The 23,512-nt window shown below is 39.0% G+C and overlaps 1 protein-coding gene across 3 annotated transcripts in view; it reads left to right on the top strand.

Moving 5' to 3' along the window:
• fhod3b (formin homology 2 domain containing 3b) overlaps window positions 1–23,512 on the top strand; it is a 519,315-nt gene that overhangs the window by 173,555 nt on the left and 322,248 nt on the right. The window lies entirely within an intron of this gene.

Raw genomic sequence — 23,512 nt, 5'->3', positions numbered from 1 at the left:
GGTTCTGGACCAGCTGGAAAAATGAGCTGGAAAATAGCCGATGGAATTTAATGCAGACAAGTGAACTGTTGCAATTTGGGAAGGTAAACCAAGGTAGGACTTGCATAGTGAGTGGCAGGGCACTAAGGAATGAGGGGGAACAGAGGGATCTGGGAATACAGATCTATAATTCCTTGAAAGTGGTATCAGAGGTAGATAGGGTCATAAAGAAAACTTCTGGCGCATTGGCCAGAAGCTATTCTATAAAATTTGGTGATGCCTAATCTTGTCACCTACCTTAGGGAAGATGTAAATAAGATTGAAAGAGCACAGAGAAAATTTACAAGGATGTTGCCATGATGTGAGGATTTGAGTAATGGGGAAAGGTTGAATAGTTGGGACTTTATTCCCAAGAACATAGAAGACTGAGGGGAAATTTTTTAGAGGTATACAAAAATATGAGGGGTATGGATGGGGTAAATGCAAGCAGGCTTTTTCCATTGAGGTTGGGTGAGTTACAACTAGTCGTCATGGGTTAAAGGTGAAAGGTGGAATGTTTAAGGGAACATGAGGGAAGTTTTACTCAGAGTGCTGAGAGTGTGGAATGAGCTGACAGAAATTTGGATAGGTACATGGATGACAGTGGTCCAGGTGCAGGTCAGTAGGAGTAGGCAGATTAATGGTTTATCACAGACTGGATGGGCTGAAGGTACTGTTCTGTGACTCTATCCAAGAGAATGTGAAGGCTGAGTTAATAACTGAGTGAGACAAATCAATCAAATTTGAATATTAAATGAACTGAGAAAAATGGTGATATGAAAGTGTAAAGATAAAAGATCAGTCATTTTCTTTTTAAATAGCAGAGCACCTATGAGAGGCCAAGTGGTTCATTACCTATATATATATTCTCTTGCCATTCTCATAGATTTAAATAACCAAATTCAGTGTAGACAAGTTCAAACATATTACTTAGTGCAAAACACACTCGGAAGCTAAGAGATCACCCAAAATTATTTGGCTTAACATGAAGCACACAACTCTGTCATGATTATAATGGTATACCATCAAGAAATTTCCGAGGACTGTGTAAGCACTTATGTAAAATAGCTCATTTTTTAAACCTTTGATATCTTGGCTTGTGTACGATGCTCAAAATTGTTAAATAGTGGAACTATCAAGAAGGTATTCACATGAATATATTTTGGACTTTTAACAGTGAGATAAAATCTAAAATATGGGGTTTCTTTTCATGGTGCTCAGGATTTGCATCAATCTTCCCTAAGTCTGATAAATCCATGGCTTTATATTGGGCCAGGTGCTCCTGCGTATCTGTTTACATTGCACAAAGATGGTATGAAAACAAGGATCTCAGAGCATTTGTGCTTCTATTCATCTGACATGCTAGTGATGGTACTGAGCAGAATTTGTGGAATCCTGCATCCATTTCCCTTCTTCCTCTATTTAACCATGATAGTGAAAATAACTGTTGTGTGCAACTGTTAAAATTTTGAAGTCTGCCTTGAAAGTATTATCCTCTCCTAATATTAAGAACCAAGTCTAAAGATTTTGGAGGTAAGCCAGATGGCAGTTCTCCATGTTAATAATTTTGTCTGAGAGCATTTGGCTTGCTGAGAATAACTTTTTCAAAGGCAAGTTGAAACATATTGAAACTAAACTGCCCTCCTGGATTATGGCAGGTTACTGAGTCAAAGAGCCTTTGGAGTAAAACCGGGTAGTAACCAATAGTGAGAAGTGAGGCAAAACTCAGACCCAGTCAGGTACATGCATTTGATACCCTTGTACTCCAATAAGGCTTCACAAGGGCTAAAGTCTTCAGGGAGGTTTTCAAGACTTTTTTCAGTTTGTAGAGTGAAACGCTGAAGCAATGTTTATGGCTGTCTTGAGTTTTTTAATTGACATTGTTCCACTGACTTTTCTTTCCCAAGTAACAATGTATTAAGTGATTCATACGCTGCATGAATTATATTGTATTGCTGCATTTGGAAGTGATCATTTGGCTAAGTTATTCAATGACAGTAATTATTTTTCACTAACAGTACATCTAATCATATGTACTCATCATTTCTTGTTCACTACTTCAGCCAAGTCTTTTAAATTTTACCACATTTTCATCACAGTGCAATTTTTTTTGACACAGTAACTGGGCTGCTTCCTAAACCATGTCATTCAGTGCATTCAGTACACTAACTGGAATGCATTTTCCCTGACCTTATGACCTCAGATTTTCTTCAAAGTTCCATGATCTTTGATCTTCATCAATGTTCTGGCTGTAGGAAAATATCAATTAATGTAGTACTCACTTTCATAGTCGTGTGGAGTAAAATTGGTACTTGAGTCTGTCCCACCGTCTGATACATACAATTAGTGAGAAAGCAGCTACAATGCATTGCACAAATGTTCAGTACTACCACCTGGGAGTAAGTCTTTAAGCCATTCTGCTACATTGGAATGCTGCTTTACTGATTTTCTCTGTTGTAATGGCCATCACAAAATTCAGATTTGTGTTGAAACATTCTTATGTTATTCATCTGCCATGTCAAATCAGGTTTCTGTAATCATGAAAGCATTCCACCATAAATATGACTGCCCCCTTCTACTCCTTGCCTGCTCTCCTCCCCAGGCTACCCAAGAACCAAAATGTATCCCAGCATTTGGCCTGAAAAACATGATGTACTTTCTCGCCATCAACATTCAAGCACTGACCTACTGATGGACAACATGCTCTGTGCTCTTGAGCATTTGTGAAGAGGTGTGTTTACACCAATGGCCACAACCCACCTAGAGGACCATAATCCAGCACACCAGTAATCTAGAAGAGTTCAAATAGTTTAAGGTTCGTTTCAGTTTGAGTGAATTTGGTTTGTTAATTCTCCAACTCTCAAATGCAGTTGGAATGAGCTTCAGGAAGATCACAATGACCAAGAGCCAGAAATTCAAGATATTTGTGCCAATACTGAAATTGTCCAACTGCCATTTTTGAATTCTTGAAGAATATTTGCACTCATGATAAGTGGGGGGAAAAGGCTGCTCATGTAAATTTATTGAGTAGTCACATTTTCATCAGTAACACTTGTGGCATTTCTAAATTTATTTCTGTTACTTGTGCAAACTAATCTTTAGAAGTTTGTTGTGCTGGGTTAGTATTGGTGGAATCATTGAGTTACTGACTTCCTCGTCATTGTAATGCGTGTGTTATTCCTTTTGCTCTGCAGTGCCCAGACATGTTTCTGTTAATGCCCTGGGACATGTTTGTGAGATAAAAATAAGAACCAACTTTGTTGCTTCCTTTTCTTTATAAAGCAATATTTTTTTCCATGTTTACCTTCTGTGATCTGCTTGATGTTTTTATGAGTAGGTCAAATGCTTGCTTGTCCAGCTATTTCTTTGGCAGAAAATTTGCTTAAATAGAATCCACTTGGCAGTTTATCTATTCAACTTTTAGCAAACATTTCAGAATTTCAAACACTCCTGTTAATACTGCAATTGTCTTCAAACTACAAAATGCCTGTATTCTTAATGGTGACTGTACCCATTGTATACTTAGCACAGTACCCGTTGCATACTTCACCGAAAATTAGAATGCTTTGCATAAAAGAAGCATTTATCCTCACTGAATTTTTGTGATGTTTATAATTAAGCGTTTTTAAAAGTTATTGCAAAGTCTTGGGTGGTTTTTCTGGTGTTGCAAGACAATTCATTGTTTGACTCCACCACCACCCCTCCCCTGCCTTGGGAGATGTTGTGCTGGAGAGATTACTCCTTTATATGAACATGATGATTTTAGAGCCGTTTGTTATCTAACTTTATACCCTATCTTGTGTTACCTACTGACTTAAGAGACGGGACCATTTCTACATAATTGCACAAAATAAATGCAAAAATTCATAGACAGCTTGATGCTGTTTTAGAATATTTCTCCCCATATGCCAGCAGGCATGTTAATATGAAACACTCTTGTCATGGTGCCGTAGCATAGGTGTTTGGTGATGCTAATGGTTAGTGTTATCAGTGGTAAAATTCAAGGCTACATATATTCTCAAAAGAAATATTGAGGACTTTATGTAGTCTTTGGTACTTAACCCATTAATTTGCCCTGTAACTGTATACCTCTGAATTACCAATGAAACAACGCATGTTGTTTTTGCATCCCTCAGAAGATAGGGTTAATACTTGTGACCAATGCAAGCAATATTCAGCTAGAGCAGAAGAGTTCATAATTTGTCTTGGACAGTCACTGAGTGCATATCATTTAAGCCCTGTACCATTTTGGAGCAAACCATACATAGGAGCAACCCTATAACCATAATTATAATTAAAGTTAAATATATATAAATATAAGTTTGTAACTAAATGTTTTCTGAAACACAAAGATGAATTGACATTTGAAATTCAGTCATTGGCATTGGAGTTATTTTTCCTGTACATTGAACACAGTGACATGTGAGGGACAGGAATGGCCGTTTAACTTTTCTGATATTTTTTATTATATAGACATGATGGGGGTTGTTCAAAATGAGATGGAGGGGTTACGCTACATATAAGGGAAAATATCACAGCAGTACTCAAGGGAGGACACACTGGAGGGCTCATTAACAGGGACTGTTTGAGTGGAGCTCAGAAATAAGAAAGGCGAAATTACACTGATGGGTTTTGTATTGCAGACCAATAACCCCCACCCCCAAACTCCCTGTAGCCACTGAGGTGCAGAAGAACAGATATGTAGACAGATGCTGGAAAGGAGCAGAAGCAACTGAATTTTTGTAGTGGGTGGGATGGGACTTGAACTTCCCCGATATAGACTGAAACTTCCCTGAGTTTAGGTGGGGTGGGATTTTTTTTTCAGTGCATCCAAAAAAGGTTCTTGAAGCAGCATACGGAGAGTCCAGCTGAAGGAAAAAGTACTGAGTTAGTGAAATGAGCAGGACTGGGTGACAAATATGCCAGTGGGTGGAAAAAAATCAGGAACAGCGATTACAGCTCAATTGAGATAGTTATGGATGTAGATAAAATTGGGTTTTGTGGGAAGGTACTAAATTGAGGAATGGCAAATTGCAATGGGATAAGGCAGGAGCTAAAGGACATTGACTGGGAGTAGCTGCTGTCAGACAAGTCCATGTCTGACATGTGGGAATTGTTAAAAAAAAAGGCCAGCTGATCAGAGTTCAGGATCAGCATCTTCCAGTAAAGATGAGGACAAGGTTGGCAAGGTAAGGGAACCTTAAATGAACTGTGAGGTCCTAAATTTAGTCAGGAAAGTAAAAGGAAGTGTGCGTAAGTTTTAGGATGCTGAAATCAGACTGGGTCCTTTCTTTTGTGCTCAGATCAAGTGACTGAGCTACTTCATGAGTATATATCAAGGAGAGGACTTTGGAGGATAGTGAAGAAAGAGTGTGGCATGCCGACGGGCTAGAATGTTTTTAAGATTGCGGTGGAGGAAGTGCTGGGTTTTCTGAAATTCATTAATGTGAATAGGTCCCCTGGACCTGATGGCATATATACCAAAATATTGGAAGTGAGGAAATTACTTTGGCTTTGACGTAGATCCTTGTGTGCTCACTAGAAACGGATGAGGTCCTAGCAAGCTGGAGAGCACCAAGTGTTATGCTGTTGTTCACAAAGGGAAATGGGGATAATCCTGGTAATTATAGGGCGATGAGTCTCATAAGGGATATGCTCTATGTGCATTTGTGAAGACATGACCTGCTTAGGGAGAGTCTGTATGGCTTTGTGCATGGCAGGTCATGCCTTAAAAACCTGACTGAGTTTTTATTTAGGAGGTGATAAATGAGCTTGATGACTGTAAGACAGTGGACGTTATATACACAGACTTTAATAAGATATTTGATAAGGTTCCCCATAGTAGATTGACTCATACTAGATATGTATTTGATTGGATCCAAAGTTAATTTGTAAGCTTGGATTCACAACTGGCTTGCCTGTGGAAGATGGAGAATAGGCCATTATTTTGGTTGGAGATCTGTGACCCGTGCTGATCTGCAAGGATCGATGCTGGGTCCTCTGCTGTTTGTTATAGATCACCAATGATTTGGATGAAAACGTAGATAAGTGGACTTGAAGATGTCTGGATGTCCTCAAGATTTGTAGAGTTGTGATCAATGTGGAGGACTAGCAAAGAATGCAGCAGGATATAGGTTAGTTATGGATATGGGCAGAGAAGTGGCAGATGGAGTTCAATCAGAGAAAGTGTGATGTATGGCTGAGGCACCATCAATAACTCTTGGAGACGGGAGGTGAACAATAGGCTTTTACTAGCAGCAAAACGCAGCACAGCATCTCGGAAACAGAGGGGGTGCAGTGCCTGCAATCGCCTTTATGCAGGGGTCTGTGGGAGGAGCCACAGGAGCAGTCAGCAGAGGGGCGTGTCCAGACAGGTATACATAGTTTACCACAATGGCACTTTGGGAGGTTAAATGAAAGGGGAAAGTATGCAGTTAATATTAGGCCCCTTAGTAGCATGGAATTACAGAGATCTTGGGATTCACTAAAAGTAGCTATGCCATTGGATAAGGTAGTAAACAAGGTATAGGTCAAGAGAGTGCCTGGGCAAAATACTTTCACAGTCGATGTCTTCTGGATAGACCATGAAACCATACATTTCACTTTTATGTCTTTTACATTTATTTTTATCTTGAATGTGATTCTGGAATAGTTGAGGACTGTGATTTGCAATTTGGAGATCATTTGGGTGTATCAGTGTTCTGCAGTCTCTGAGAGGATTCTGGGAGATGGGCAGGGTGTGCGATCCGTGTGGCAAGAAGATTGCAGGATGAGGCGCGAGGCAAGGTCAACATTTCACTAAATAAAGCTTCCATTGTTGGCCGATTAAAGCGACGAGGGAGATTTAAAACATTGAGGTGAACGCAGAAGGTGAGCGCTGACTGCCTGCCAATTGATTACTGGTGGGATTGCACCTTCTGCCAGAGAGGGGAGACTGCCTTTTGATTGCTTTTGATTCACTCTGCTATCAGAATGGGGAGAGGCTACCACTGTGTCTGGAGAACGTTTTCTGCGTTTTGGTTATGGACTTGTACAATGGAGTCATGTTCAGTCTTATAGTTTTTAATTTTCTGTGTTTTCTTGTGAGTGGATGAGGGGAATTCGGGGGTTGATGATCGCGCTGCCGTTCTTTTGTTTCTTGATTTTGTGGCTAACTGGAGAAGAGTTTCAGAGTTGTATACTGTGATAATAAATGATCAAAGTTTAGGGCCTCACAACAAGAGAAAATCTGAGTAATATACACAAAATGCTGGAGGAACTTAGCAGGCCAGGTTGTACGTGGAATATCGCGTGCAGTTTCTGGCTGCCCCATTATAGGAATGATTTGGAGAGAATGCAAAAGAAGTCTGAAGGGATGCTTCCTGAATTAAGAGGGTATGAGCAATAAGGAAAGACTGGACCAACCTGGGTGGCTCTTCCTCGAACATTGGAGGCTGAACGGAGACCAGATGGAGGATTTAAAAATTATGAGGAACGTGTGTAGGGTAGGCAGTCAGAGTGTTTTCCCCAGGGTTGAAATTTCAGGTACCAGAGGACATGCTTTTAAGGTTGGGAGAGAAGTTTAAAGGCAATATGAAGAGCAAGTTTTATTTTTTACACAGAACATAGTAGATGCCTGCAATAGGTTACTGGTGGCAGTAGTGGAAGCAGATAGTTTGGTGGAATTTGGGGTTTGGGTAAACACACGAATGTGAAGGGAATGTCTTGATGATGGTCTAAAATGGCAACTATTTATTCTCCTCCGTAGATGCTACTTGACTTACTGAGTTCCTCCAACGTTTTGTGTATGTGGTTAATTCCCAGCATCTGCAGCATCTCTTATGTGAACATGAAGGGAATGGAAGGTTGCGGATGATACACAGGAGAAGTAGGCATTTCATATAAACTAACTTCGAGAACCGCATATCATGTGCCAAAAGCCCTTTACATTGCTGTACTGATCTATGTCCTGTTGGATTATTTTCTGCAAAGGATTTTGCTTGGTTGAACTTAGTTGGCAATGGGCTAAAGACAACATCACCAAGTACTTTAAAATATGCAAGCTTTTTTATGATCCAAAGATGACAACTATTTCACTGTTCAATTCTTTTTCTAAAGCAGGCCAGGCACATGTCTTTGCAGTGGGCAGAAAAGATACTGTTTCCATTCCCGATCTTTGAAATTGACTACTCTCAAAAAATGTGCTGTGTAGGGCATCTAGACTGAGTCTCCGTATCATATTGTTGAAGTGTGAATGTGTGATGATCTGAATTTCCAGTTAGTGGGAGAGCAAGTTGTAGAAGGAAGAGAGTGACTGAAATGGAACAAGTATTTCCATTCTCCCTTACAGAGCTGCGCATGAAGTGATTATGTCAAGATCTCCTGAGGGTTCCCATAATAAGATGGAAATTCTTTGCACAACATGCTTGGGGAAGCACCATTACTGAAATTACTCAAGATGGGAAATATGTAGATATTTGGATAATAAGGGAATCGACTAATTTGGCATTGATGTAAGAAAGTGGTGCTGTAGTTATTGTGCACCAAACTGAATGATTTATAATTTCACACATGCATCTTGAGATTCTCTTTGCTAAATAACTGCTCCCAGGTTGCCTTTCACCTGCAATTCATAAGTATCAAAGATGCTTATAAGGATTACCAGACAAATATCAGAATGTAGGCATGGAAACTGAACACAAAACAAATTCATTCCTTTCATTTTTCTTCCCCAAATGAGAATGGAAGCAGGACTGGGCCATTTAGCCCCTTGTAGCTGCCTCCCATTCAATCAGATTTTTAACCTCAGCAACACCCCATGAAAAATCAGTATCTCTTGATTCACTAATGTCTACAAATTTCCCATAATGAATAATCCCAGTGCCACTAAACCTTGTGCAGAAGTTCTCTACTCGTAAGGTGAAATTTCATTTGCCTTGTGAAATATTGTAAGAGTTTTATGTTACTATTTTTGGAAAAAAAGAAAGAATACAAGTTAAGTCCGTTGAATTATCTCATCACATGGGGAAAACGAGCCTTCCGTGAATCAATTTCGTGACCTTGAATTGTATTTCCATAGTTCCCAAGTTGGGAAACATGACGTGCACCCAGTAATCAAGGTGTAGTTTCACCAGGCCCACATGTTTCCAATAAGGTATCTTTATCCTTTTATCAAAGTCCTCTTGCAATTAAAGATGGCATATCTTCCGAATTATTGCAGTTCTTGCAGATTAGCTGTCAGTACATGGTCACCCAAGAGATTCCAGTACCTTTTGAGTAAAGTTCATGTTCATCTTTATATGTATACCCAGAAGATAGATGCCAGGAAAATGAGCACTTTCCACAGCTGTCTATTACAATACAAAGTTGACAAATTTTAGTCGGCATTAATAATCGGTCACCATTTTGAAGCAAAACAATTTTAACTTGACATCACATTTACCATATTTTAGTCCCATTTTTACGCATCACTTGAGCTTCAGGGGATTGCTGAACTCACAACACAAACTGCCCGCTACTAAGTAATTTATGAAGAAACTTGGAATTTATTACAAAAGGTCTCCTTATCCAAAGCTGTGATTAATTATGAAAGGATGTGCCCACAACACTGTTTCCTTTGCCACCACACTAGCTATAGCATCAACAATTGTTTACTGTTTTGTTCCTTAATTAGACATTTTTTAATCTCTGTAATTACTCTGTTTTCTCCCAGGGCCATCACCATTGCCACCCCAGCAGTTCAACTCAGAGGCACTTATATCCTCCTTTCTTTAACCTTCTCCCATCAGTTCATGCCAGAACTTGTCATGAACCTGCACAGCTCATGCTGATTTAACAAACTGGAACTATCCACCAGGCTTTGCGGAAGGTTTTAGATGTGGACTTGTTCCCAGCTGTGGACCTTTTTGACACATGTGTTTTATTCTGGCACTGAACCATAGTCAAATCTGGTATGTTTCACATACTGACAATAAAGCGATTCTGATTCCGATTTTGCTCTCATTTTCCCACTGCTTTTGCTTGACCTATTCTGCTTTTAATTTCCAAGATTTTAGCGTCTGCTGAATTTCATTATGTCATGCTAATTCTGAAGCATAAAATATTAATATGTCTGTCTGACTTTGTCTCAGTATTTTGTTCTGGTTGCCTTCTGGATGTTTCTGCATCTTGGATTCATCAAGGGAAAGGACTTTCTTATCTCTTAAAACTGAGCATCAAACACCAGACTTAACAGGGGTCAATGAGACTGTGCTGATTTTCCTGTCTGATTCCAAGCACTGTCTGTTCACCTGATTTTTAGTCTCCCCTTCCTGTAAACTACTTTGCAAATTGGCCAATTTAAATTATTCAGCAAATGTTGTTATGATTCAGCTTGTTTATCTGAAGTTAGTTGCTCCGGATTTCAGTACCTCCGGTGTCTCTTGTCTAACGTCTGGGTCAGAGTAATTTTCTTTGATGTTTTCTGTTACTGTTCCAGCTTCATTACTGACCGTTAGTGGAACGGCTTGGCATTTTTTTCCAAAAAGATAAATTGCTGGGCTATTGCTCATCCCAAGCAAAGCTGGTGAGATATAATTTCCAGAGTTTTGGTTTGGAAACCCTTGCATGAACTATTGTTAGGTTATTCCGCAGGGAAGATCAATGGCAGTTCAGCGTAATATGGCAAATCGCTTGTGGGATCTACAGACTGTGCTGGAGGTAGGGCAGATTGACAGGGTGGATGGGTTGGTTGAATGGACCTGTTGTACAGCTTTTTGTTATGGGCCCTCACTTCACTTCAATTATGGAGATCGGAGGGGATCAGAGCCATTCTGGATGCTCATTTTCTATTTTCAGCAGTCAAGGCGTATTGCAACCAGTTTTGGGCTGCCGTCGGAGAGGGTCCAGAGGAGATTTGCAAAAATATTCCCAGGAACTAAAGGGTTATTGTATCAGGAGCATTTGATGACTGGGCCTGTATGGACAGGAGTTTAAAAGAATGAGGAAGGATCTCAATGAAACCTACAGAAAATTAGAAGACCTCAATCGAGTGGATGTGGTGAGGATGTGTCCAGTAACGGAATTGTCTAGGACCAGAGGGCATAGCCTCAGAAAAAAAGATGTCCCTTTAGAACAAAGATGAGAAATTTCTTTAGCCAGAGGGTGGTGAATTTGTGGAATACATTGCCACAGATGGCTGTGGAGGCTGGGTCAATTGTATATTTAATGTTGTGAAATTAACTGTAATAAAATAATAATTTGCACATGACTGATCTCAATTGCTGTGGCTATTATTCCTAATGAGTCTACCTATTTAATACGCGACTTGATTTAAATATAGTGACGTATTTTCTGTCCTAAAAATCAACCAATGGCTTCTTATTATGGAGTGTGATCTTTAAGGAATTGCCACAATATCTGACCTGTAACAGGACAAAGAGTGAAGGACAGTCAAGATTATTTGTGGATCCAAAACATGTTAAAAATGAATTGTTTTACTTCCTATTAATTGGAATACAAAAAATGTTTAAAGCATTGTATGATTTTGTTGTTTTTCTGTTATAGTTTTCCATCAGATGCAAAACTTTTGCAGATGCAGCACAATGTAGCTAATAAATGCAATAGTGCAGTTTAGACAGTAGGAAGAAAAATTTACACTTTGTTCTTTAGGTCAGTTTTTCAATTCCATAATAAGTACAATATTTTGGGGCCAATATAGTGTTGTACTGGGGGAATTTGGGAAGATGCATGATTTCAGCGCAAGCCAGAAGCTCTGAGAATTCCGGTTACGGATGGAGAAAGAAGATTCTTGGGACAGTGCCAAATTTACACCAGTGCTGATAAATCGAATTAAAAAAAATCTCATTTGAATTTGCATGATTGGTTCCAACTGATTATCCTGCCTAGCATAAGTTATTAAAATGTAACACATGTGCTTAATCAAAGATGTACACTGACATGTATGTGGAGGAACCTTAAAAAAATCATTAGGCAAGTTAAGTTGTATACACTGAAACAGTGGCTGCTGGACCTTGATCAGGCTGAGTGTACTGAGATTAATTTGAAGTAAGTAGTTATAAACTGTATTTGTTTTCAATCTCTGTATAAATGGGAAGATTTTAGAAATTATTTTGTGCACCCTTTCTTACTCCAAATATTCACTCATTAAAATGACCTTGTTTGAGACTTTCAAACAAATTCCTGATTTCAACAATAGCTTTAAAAGAGTTGACGTATTACATATTGGATGAGTTGATTGCAATTTTTCGATTCCTCTCCAGAGGGGAAAAGACAGACATTAAGAGAAAGGTTAAGGTTGATAGTTGCAGCAAAAATATTTTGAATTTGGGGATTAAGGTAGAATTGGGGAGTGAGAGTGAATGACTGATATGCAGTGAACCTTTAAATCATTGATAGTGGGTCTGATTGTAGAAATTGTCTTCAGTGCTAGTTTTTCTTCCTTTTTGAATCCATGAAAAGAAATTCTGTATAAAACAATGAAAACAAAATACTCAACATGGTTTGCTATTTTAAGGATTGAGTGTGTTGCATGCAAGGTAACACTGGCAGAGAGAAGTAACTGTCTTGTCTAATTTTCCCAATAATGTCTGACTTTTAGCCAAGATGGGAACTTGCAGCATTTATTGCCAGCTGGCTGGAGTGTCATGGCAATGAGCAGCCTTTGTCAAATCAGATCTGTATATCTTTAAAAAAACTTGCTTCCTGGAACACTTACCCCAGTAACAGAACACTGATTAAGAGAAAATGTGCCGTGAGCTGGCACCAAAAGTTTAAACCTTATAAGTACAGAACTGAACACTATCTCTGTTACTCTAATCCAGAGCAAAGTCTGCTGCAAATCTGACTGACTGTAGAGAAAATGTGAACAAAAGCTTTACTCCTTTTAAGCATCAAGCCCTCTGACCTAAGCTAGCTGTGAATTGCATGGAACAGGGCTGCCTATTCTAGGTACTGTGCCTTTCCAGTATTCCTATTCTCTTGAAGGATTTCAAAGCAAATTGACTGTGTGCAATTCATGCAAAAGTTAACTGGGAAAATAAGGTATTTGGAGTAAAAGGAACAAAATTATTTTCATATTTTAAACTTCATATATCAAAGTTCAATGTACATTTATTCGTGATTGTATACTTTATACAATCTTGAGATTTGCCTCAAAGCAAAGAAACCCAGCAGAACCCAGAAGACCATCAAACACCCAATGTGTAGATGAGGGGAAAAAAACCAAATCATACACACAGTTAAGCAAATAGTATTCAGAACTGAAGTTTACAAAAGTGAGTCCGTTCACAGACACAAGACCAGGCATCACTGCAGCCAATTCACGAGCAGGACACACAGTTTAACACAGAGCTGAGTAAACGTTGTGGAGCAGTGAGCCGAACTGGCAAATACCTTGCCTCTGGCCCCTACTCCCTGACCTTTTCAATCTGGCCCAGCGCTGAAATCGTCCAATCCTTGCTCACAGACCTAGGCCCAGGCTCCGCCTTGATTCTTCCTTGCCCCGGTTTTGCCAAACTGAACACCCTCAATTCCACTGCCATGCTGCAACCATACTGCACCTTTGAGTCTTCAGTTCACAGCATGAAAATACCTGGTACAACACGCTGGAGGAACTCAGCAGGTCAGGTGGCATCCGTGGAAATGCGCAGTCAACGTTTCGGGCCAAGATCCTTAGTCTGTCCTGACAAAGGGTCTCAGCCCGAAACATTGACTGCTCGTTTCCACAGATGCTGCCTGTCCTGCTGAATTCCTCCAGCCTGTTGTACGTGTTGCTTTGACCCCAGCATCTGCAGCGTACTTTGTGTTAATGAAAATAACAGATTATCGTGTTCAAAAGCTCATTTCTGAAAGAAAAGCTACAGGTTATTGTTTGCAATGGTCGTTTACCAGAAAAAAGTATTATTAATAAGGTATTTAAAAGCTTTTTGTCTCCAATTAGACGCTGAGCTTCACAATAGGGAAAGCTATTCACCCTATTGAACCTGTGTTAACTTTTCAGTGTAACCTTACCCATTCCATTCCCTCAGTTATTTCCCAGTAACACATCTCGCGTAAGCCCATCAACTTCTCTCTTTCCTTCATAGACCCTCCCTGCCAACCTTACTGTAACTCCTATGATCAGGCTAATTTGCAGTAGGTAATTTGTAGTGGTCAATTAACCTATCAGTCAACACTTTTCACATGTGAGAGGTAACTAGAACACCGAGGAAATACGTGAAGACCAGGGCAAAACTTGGAAACCCTAACAGGTAACACCCAAGGTTAGATTCGAATCCCTGTCCAGATAGCTATTTTGCTACCAAAGCACTCAAATTAATGACAGTAATCACTCAGTTTAAATTGAAAACGAGTTTCTAGGCCAATAATGCTTTCCCCAATTAAATGCATGCCAAGAACACTTGAGGAAGAGGAGTCAGAGCAATTATCATTTTCATTGTGAGATCATTACACATACAAACAGACCTTTGTGTTTCAAGTCTGACTAGCAAATAAATTCAACCAGAAACTTGTGCTACAGCATTCCAATTGTGTTATTTGGTAGAGGGGCACATAGACACAGACATGAATACACCCAGATACACTCAGTTGTATCAATGGAAGGTCATTGGAGAACATGGTTGATTTTCATTTCCTTTACCACAGGAGAAGACGTCTATTGTGATGTCCCCACCATGATTCCATTTGAGTTCAACTTACTTGGCAAAGTCCAGAAATCCAAACTGATTAACACTACAATGCATAATTGTAAAAACAAATCCAGTTATCAAAAGAATTAGAGCTCCTTCTTCCTTTCTATTTATTTTTAAACATATTGTATTTGAATTTAAATTGTATGCAGGAAATAATGGTCTAATTATTTAATGAAATGTCTCTGCATTAGTCAATGAATTGGAAGAAATGTGAGAGAGTCATCTCAGAAAATAATCAGTTAAAAGAACAGAAGAAACTACTGCAGCCCCCAATTTCCCAATGTTTTTGTCAATACTGTTTTGAGGGAGTCCTGAAGTTAGAGCTACCCAACTTGGAAATAGGCCCTTTGGCTCAGCTTGTCCATGCTGACCAAATCCCATTTGCCTGCACCAAGCAATCTGCCAGAGGAATTCAGTGAGTATAACAGCATTGGGGGATGGGGGAGGAAAAGTGGAAGGAATTGTTAATGACAAAATTGTTGACAATCCTTTTTCTTCACAGACGTTGCTCAACCTACAAGTTCCTCCAGTAGATTGTTGGTCAGGATTCAACAATTGCAGTCTCATGTGTGTCCATTTCCCTTTGTTTAGCCCATATCTCTCTAAACCAGGGGTTGCCATAATAAAAGGTCAAACATTCCTGTTCTAAACCTTTCTTATCCATATATCTGTCTAAAATTTTCCAAAAATCCATTTAAATATAGTAATTGTGCATGCATCTACCACTTCCTCTGGCAACTGTGTGGAAAAGGTTCTTCCTCAAATTCTGTTTAAATCTTCCCCTCTCACCTTAAATCTGTTCCCTTTGGTTTGTGCTTTCATACCCTGGGGAAAACACTATAACCACTCAACTATGCCTGTCATGATTTTGTATGTAAGATCAGCATTTGGTTTCCGACACTTGGTGGGAGGGGGTAATGAGTCCCAGCTTATTCAGTCTGTCCTTCTAACTCAAGCCATCTGGTCACCGTAACAATGTTGTGAATCATTCCTGCGCCCTTACCAGCTCGAGGATATCCTTCCTATGGTGAGGCAGTTGGAACTGTGCACAGTATTCCAAGTATGGCCTTACCATTGACCTAATTGAGGATGAATTTGGCTTCTACAATAAAATTTTTTCTCTTCTGCCTTGAGCAGTGACACCATGGTTATTTCTGTTTGAGATGTGTAAATGCAATACCATCTGTAAAACTGTCAGGATATTGATTGAGGACACTGTCCTTAAATAGTAATTGTGGGCTAATAGTTCAGCTGGATTATGTCCAAAAATACTGTAGACAACAGAAAATATTATACATACTCTACAAGTCTGTAATCAACTGTGAAGAGAAAGATAATGCTTCAGGTAGTTGATCTTTTATCAGCAGTGGGGTAAGTTAGAAACAAGTGCATCACAAGAAGTGAGAAGTGGAGAGAACAATAGAAAAGGTCTGGAGAGAATGAAGGTGGAAGAAGCCATGGTGCCAGTAAAAGGATTTGAAGAAGTCTAATGAATAACAAAAGGCATTATATGTGAAAGGAGCAAAAGATGAAAGTCTGAAATCATTAGTGAAAAGTAAAAACTCAAATGCAGTGCAAAGCTGGAAAGTCAGGTTGCGATGTGCTAAAATATATGAATTTGTATTCCTTTAGTTTACATTCAGAAGTCACTGTTAGGGTAGAACAGGGTTAAAATCATCTGTTCCAAAAATTACCAGTGTCACATTGAATCATATTCAAGGGCATTCTGAGCAAATTCAAGCTAACAGAGTTCATTCTGATAGACTTAACAGGAGCATGAGTTGCTGCACACCAGTATACAGAGTTATATTTAATATTTGAAAAGGTTGGGCAAAATTTAAGAGAAGGCAGTTTAATGCTGTTAATAAGGAATTACATCCATAGTTTAAAAAAAAAGGTCTTGGTGCAGCCTGTTGGGAGTCGAGTAAGAATTCATTTGAGTTAAGCTATGTAGCAACGAGCAAAAATATTAATGAGAGCTATTCATAGACCTTTGGAAAGCAGAGTAATTATTGGAGATGCCTAACTGGGAGTGCGTTAATGTGAGGATTGTAGACAGGAATAATCAGATTGGTACCAGCATCATGAAGGATGAATCTCAATAAGTACAGAATAGATTTCTAGTTTAGTATGTTGAGAAATGACTGGGAAAGATGTTATTTTAAGGGCAGTAATAAGAGATTTACATTAATAAACTTGTAAAAATGGCCCAATAAAATAGTGACCATAATGATAAAATTTTACCTGAATCTTCAAACTAATATCGATCAGACTAATGTCAAGGCTCATACAAAATAATATAATTGCCATGAATCAACATGATTTCCCTTTCAGAAATTCATGTTTGATTGATCTGTTGGAATTCTTTGACAGAATATCTAAGAGACCAGATAACAGAAATGAATAGACATGTTATACTCTTATTTTCTGAAGGCATTTAATAGGCTCTTCACAAGGAATAAAATTAGAATACATGGAAATGGATTTGAAATTTAAGTGCATGGTTGATGATGTGACACCATTCAACCAGCTGATCTGCCTCACTCATGTACTAAGAGAATGTAAGTAGCAAGAGGAATAAGTGCAATAAGACTTGAAAGAGAATGGTGGAGGGGGACATGATAGATCAAAATGAAAGTTGATTTTATTGTTATATTCACAGGTACATGTATGCCCAGGTGTTATGGAAGACTTAAAGCAGTATCATAGCATCATATAATTGGCATTCATAAGAAAAACATAAATTATACACAATTTTTATAAGAAAGAGAACAAGTACAACAAAAATGTCTATTTAGTGCAAATTGGTTATAAGCGTTGCTAAACTCTAGTGATTCTGGTTTTGCCAGTTGATTCAAGAACCAAATGGTTGAAGGGAAGTTGTTCTTGAACATGGTGGCTTGGCTCTTGAGCCGTCTGTAGCTCCTATCCAATGGCAACTGTAAGAAGATGGTGAAATACTCAATGAGGATTGTTGCCTTCCTGAGGTAGTGCATCCTGCAGATACCACAGATGGTGGGAAGGAATGTGCCAAAGGTATTAGCCAAAGTTCACTGCTCTCTGCAGTTGTTTGAATTCCTTTGTATCATGGCCTGGTACTGCTACTTGGGAGCAATCAGTCAACATTCGTACAGCAGTACATCAGTCGGATTGTGTTTGAGTGTTCAGTGACAATCTGAATCTCCTAAGAAAGTAAGTATGCCGTCATGCTTTCCTTATTACATCTATGTACTGGGCCCAGGACAGGTCAACTGATGTGTTAACCCCCAAGAATATAAACATACTGACTCGCTCCCTCACCAATCCTTCAAAGTCCCCTCTCCAGTCCCTGAAGTCAACAATCAACTCTTTAGTTTTGCTGAAGCTGACTGAAAGGTTTTAGCTGTGGTACCACTGAAACAGGTGTCTTAACTTGCTCATGAATCACTCAACAGTAGTGTCATCAGCAAATTTGAAGGTGGCATTAGAGTTGAGTTTAGTTACATGGTCACCTGTCTATAGAGAGTGGAGCAAGGAGCTAAGCACACAATATTAAGATACTCAACTTGGTACACTGTCCAGACCAGATGCCTTTCATGGATTCGCCCTCTGCCACAGACAGAAATTATAGATGCATCTGGAGTTGTGGGGGCTCATGTAGCTGTGCCATAGCTCTATTAAAAATGCATAAAAAGCATTGAGCTCATCTAGGAGTGAAGGGTCATTTTCACTTATACTACCTGATCTCGCCTTGTAGGAAGTTGTATTGTACCCTGCCTCAGGTATTGAGCATCCATCTGTGATTCCAGTTTGGTCTGACATTACCTCCTTGTGCTAACAATTGCCTCTTAACAATTCTTCGTTGTGGGATCCCACCTCGAATATTGTGTGCAGTTTTCTTGTCTAAAGAAGGACGCATTGCTTACAAAGGAGTGCATTGAAGTTTCATCAGACCTGTTTCAGAGAAGCTAGGTTTGTCATATTAGGAGCAATTGCGTAAGCTGAGCCCTCTACCTGCTATACTTGAAGAGTGACAACACAAAATACTTGGATATCTTTTGCAGGGTAGAGATTTTGAGAGATTTTTCTATTGTCTATGGAGTATAGAATAGGAAGTGTGCATGGCTGTTAGTAAGAATAACCTCTAATTTTCCAGGAGCTATGCTTGTCTGGCTCTACCAATGTCCTAAGGGTGCCAGGTTATTATAGATGATTTTGATGTATTGCTGAAGATTGGATGAGACCTACTCATGCAGACCCAATGTGTAACTGGGTCATTCAATCCAGGATGCAATGTTTAAATTTATGTTTGGTCTGAGCTAGCTGATATTTGGATAGGCAGCGGCTAGAACGTTGTGTTTCTGGTGAGGAATACTGCCATTGCATACCATTCTATTATTACTTAGTCATGGATGCAAACAAATGGTAGGTGGAACAGAGGTTTGCATTGGTTGCACATTTTTAATGATTAAATATCATTGTGCTCTTGAGTGTTAATAAGCAATGACAACAACTTGGAGAAATTCAGGAAAAGAATGGAGTTCATGAAGTGGAAACTCCAAAAGGTGTGTCCACTGACCTATTTGACTTGAAAAATGTAGTAAATTTTTGGGTTCAAAGTAAGTGAAATTGTGTAATTCTAATAGAATTAAAGCCATTTAATATATAAAATAAATTGTTTTAAAGTGTAAATGTTCTTCCATGAATAAATCTAGCAATCTATAATAAGCAAGAGCTCACAATTTGTAATGAGATGAATGATTGTATTGGTTATGGGTGAAATATTGCCTTGCACTAACTCGTGGTTGATTATATGGGACTCATTTCGTATTCCTTGGAGGGCTGGGATTCATATATCCCTTTTGAGTTGTAGCTTTGTCTGGATGATGTGCTTGCAGGTAACAAGGTGTTGTGGATCCTGTTGCTATTTATCAAATGGCAATTCTTGGGTTCAGTAGCCATGGCCCATACTGGCACAGAGTGAGTAGGGTTATTCCTTTGGATCTTGATATCCAGAGTTATGATGGGAAAGGGTGAAAGGGAAAGTGATTCAGAGCTTCTCTGCAAATGCATGCAAGTTCACGTTTGCTGTCACAGTAAGCCGTGATTTGCACTGAGGTAACATGACAAGCAGTACTTTCTAGATGCTCCAGATCCTCAACAATGTTAGACTGCTAAGATGCATTCCTTTGTTCCATTTCTTTTGCTTTTTAGTCTTGTACTTCATCCAAACAAATCATCTTGTGTTTTTGTGTTGGAAGTAAAGCTATTTACTTACTTGGATACTGAATGCAGTTCCTTTGAAGTGGAGTGCAATCCTTTTGAACACTTTGCAACACAGATGTGGCTTCAACTGTACTGGCTGCAGATTTGAGGAGCATTTACTTTTTTAAAACAGCATATCACATTTTATGTTGGGATCAGCATTCTGGTTTCCACAGACAAAACTGCTGGCTAGGAAAAATTCCATTGTGCAGAGCGTTGCCAATGCTCAACACATACCTGGCTCCAAGTCTACTTAGAGAAATGCTTAATATTCATTAAATCTAAAGTTTTGAGTGGTGGGGTGAAGGGAAGGCGGCTTAGGAGGTGGATGGGAGTGTGTGTATGTGTGTGTTCATCATCCTTGGACAAATATGATCTTAAATATTTTTGGCAGTGAAGTTAAAATAACAGTGGCCTTGCCAACGGTTTTGTGTTACAGTACCTAGGTGGGATTTTAAGTTAAAAATGCTATCCTTCTCTTTGCCTTTTAATTTTGGCCGCATTTAGTGTGCCAGTTTACCCCTTGATGACCATACTGCTGATGATCTGGTGATGATCCAGGCTTTCCAATGCAGTAGTTTTAAGTAGATGCTTTACAGTCCCACTTCATGACTGGCCAGTTTCAAGAGTTGAATAGACAAGTGGTGCTTAATTGGTCTGAAGTTACTAGGCAAGAAAAGCTGAGCAAATTGTAAAGCAGGCTGATTCCTTAGATCTAGCATTTTAAAGGTGATGATCTGTGAGTAAGGTCCAAGTTTCAGCCATAGATCTGAGTGAGTCTGATCACCCTGCTGCATACTATTGAGTGGCCATACTGCATGTGAATTATTTGTAAATAGATAGTAACTGACACCCAGCTATCTGTGAACCCTGTTCAATAAGTTGTTACTGTGTTTGTACCTCAATGTTCATAATGACTTGGAGTCTGAGAGCTGCAAGCAAAGGCCTCTGACAAAGTAAATGAATAATTGAAATACTTTGTGATTCAGCTTAGCGTGAAATATGTCTCTTGGAAGGTTTTACAGTGCAAAATTTTAACTAAAGTATTCATAATTGATACTTTGTGGGCTATAGGTCATATTGAATAAGGAAGGAGGTAAATGCTTTAAGAATTTCTTTATAAACTGGTTTTGGTAAAGTCCATGTTCTGTTAATGAGGTGTATTCCAGAATCAGCAGTGAAACAATATAACTTTGTATTGTTTTCAATCAGCTTGGCTAATGTTTATGTTGGAGTTGATATTTGATATTGCCCAAATGAAATTTTGGAAATATTGGCTTGTCTCCTACCACTTTTCTACTTCTGTGCCCAATGCAGTTGCCACCCACGCTGTTTAATTGCTCAGAAATGTCTACAGCAGATGAAGAATGTAATGTAATTGCAACATTGATCTGAGCAGGCTATCACTAATTAAATAAAGGAATCCAGGCTTTCCAATGCAGTAGTTTTAAGTAGATGCTTTACAGTCCCACTTCGTGACTGGCCAGTTTCAAGAGTTGAATAGACAAGTGATGCTTAATTGGTCTGAAGTTACTAGGTAAGAAAAGCTGAGCAAATTGTAAAGCAGGCTGATTCCTTAGATCTAGCATTTTAAAGATAGCTATGAAGAACAGTGAAATTTCTTCCCTTTTGAAATCCTATAGGCTCATAGTTGCAGATTTTGATGCCAATTTTAATGGCTGGGCATGGTGTGTGTTTCCTTTGGAAGAAGCCTCTTGGGTTTTTAGCTTGGGCCGCAGCCATCTGTGAATCTCCTGGCTTGCTGGCTGTGCTGCTGCCCCCTCCAACCCCTCTCATCCCCCATTTCAAACGGTTAGAAAAACTGGTGCAGGGAGAAGGGTTATGTGGTGGTTTAGTTAAGCCAGTATCAATGTTTTTGCTTACATTGGGTGTGAGTTTGTAAGCACAAGAGATTTAATTTTGCTAGTAAGCTCTGGGGAAACATTAATATTACATTTTAAAATTCTTTGTTATTGAATATTTGAATATCAAATATATTTGCAGATATTGAGTGATTATAACAGATTTGACAGCTGGTGATCAGGAACCACTGCCTGTTAGAGTTATTCTGAGTTGCACTCTCAGTGCAGGCAGAGAGACCTTTCTGTCTGATGTCAAACTGAGTTGTAGCCAAGTGCTTGACGTTTGGTCCAGATAAGTGTATACCAGAGCCAGGCAGTCAGTGAATGTTGGAGAAAATAAAAGATTTGCCCAATGTGTAGACATCCTGAGTATTAAATTATTACAGAGCTTTAAATTTTGCTATTACACATCTTGTGTCGTTGTTGATTAAGATTTGGGATAATAGGTACAGTGATACATTTTGTGAGTGCAGCACTTTAGCTCAAGGATTTTGCCTTTACAATCTATACAAATATTACATACAAATTCAGAGTTATACAGAACAGAGTGGCCAACGGCCCATCTCATCCAAGTCTATGTTTGGCACATGTCCCTCTGAAGCTTTCCTGTTCATGTACCTGTCCTATTGACTTTTATATGCTGTAAATGTGTCTGCCTCTTTCTTGTAGCTTCCATACACCTGGCACTCTTGTATGGGAAAACTTTTGAATCTTCCCCTTCTCACCTTAAACCTATCTCCCTTGAAAGACTCACTATTTACCCTCTCTATACCCCTCATAATTTTCTAAACCTCTATGGTCATCACCCATGGAAAACAGACCCAGCCTCTAGAAAAGGACAAGAGAAAATTCTCAGAATTGCTGTTCACTTTCTGAGTACTGATCAGCAGGAGACAAATTGTAGCAAGTGATTTGTGCTTCTGTTTGAAATTGATTGCGAGAAGATTACAAAATGTTACAACGCTGAGCAGGCTTCTGGTGTATTAGGCATCATGCATACTCTTCCTTCAGAGACTGTTAAAACCCTTTTTTTTCTCAGCACAAAACTTCTGGTAGCAGTGTTATAAAGTGTAAGCAGAGAAGGAAAAGTGTACAAGTTTTGGAGAACCAAATAGAGATTAATTTGCAACCTTTCCTGGTGTAAAATGACTTGTATATCAATAAAATTGTACTGGGCTAGTTTTAGTGATGTTAGTCATAAAATATATACATGAAATCAGATTGAAGTAGCAGACGGGGATGATTTTTAACTGGTTTGATGTGAAAAGCCTGGCACTTATTGAGGGAAAATGTTGGCAAGTTTGTGGAATGGTTACAAACAAGAAAAAAATCTGCAGATGCTGGAAATCCAAGCAACACACACAAAATGCTAGAGGAAATCAGCAGGCTAGTCAGCATTTAAGGAAAAGACTCAGCCCAAAACGTTGAATGTACTCTTTTCCGTCGATGCTGCCTGGCGTGCTGAGTTCCTCCAGCATTTTGTGTTGTGGAATAATTAAGTGTGAGCTCATTTTTAAGTGAATAGGAATGTAAGTTTTTTTTGTTCTCAGTTGAATAGATGTTAAAGGTATGGATTATCAGAGTCCCAAAAGTTCAGAAAAATAATTATCTGATAAATTGAACTACTGATTCATAAAGACCAATTTAAAAAATTAGGTCATGAAGTACAAAAGTGAAGTTATGAAATAATTGCTCATAATTTAAGTGGGGTGTGCATTT

This window comes from Hypanus sabinus, chromosome 20 (assembly GCF_030144855.1).
Source record: "Hypanus sabinus isolate sHypSab1 chromosome 20, sHypSab1.hap1, whole genome shotgun sequence".
Lineage (NCBI taxonomy): Eukaryota > Metazoa > Chordata > Chondrichthyes > Myliobatiformes > Dasyatidae > Hypanus > Hypanus sabinus.
This window is presented reverse-complemented; position numbering and strand designations above follow the sequence as displayed.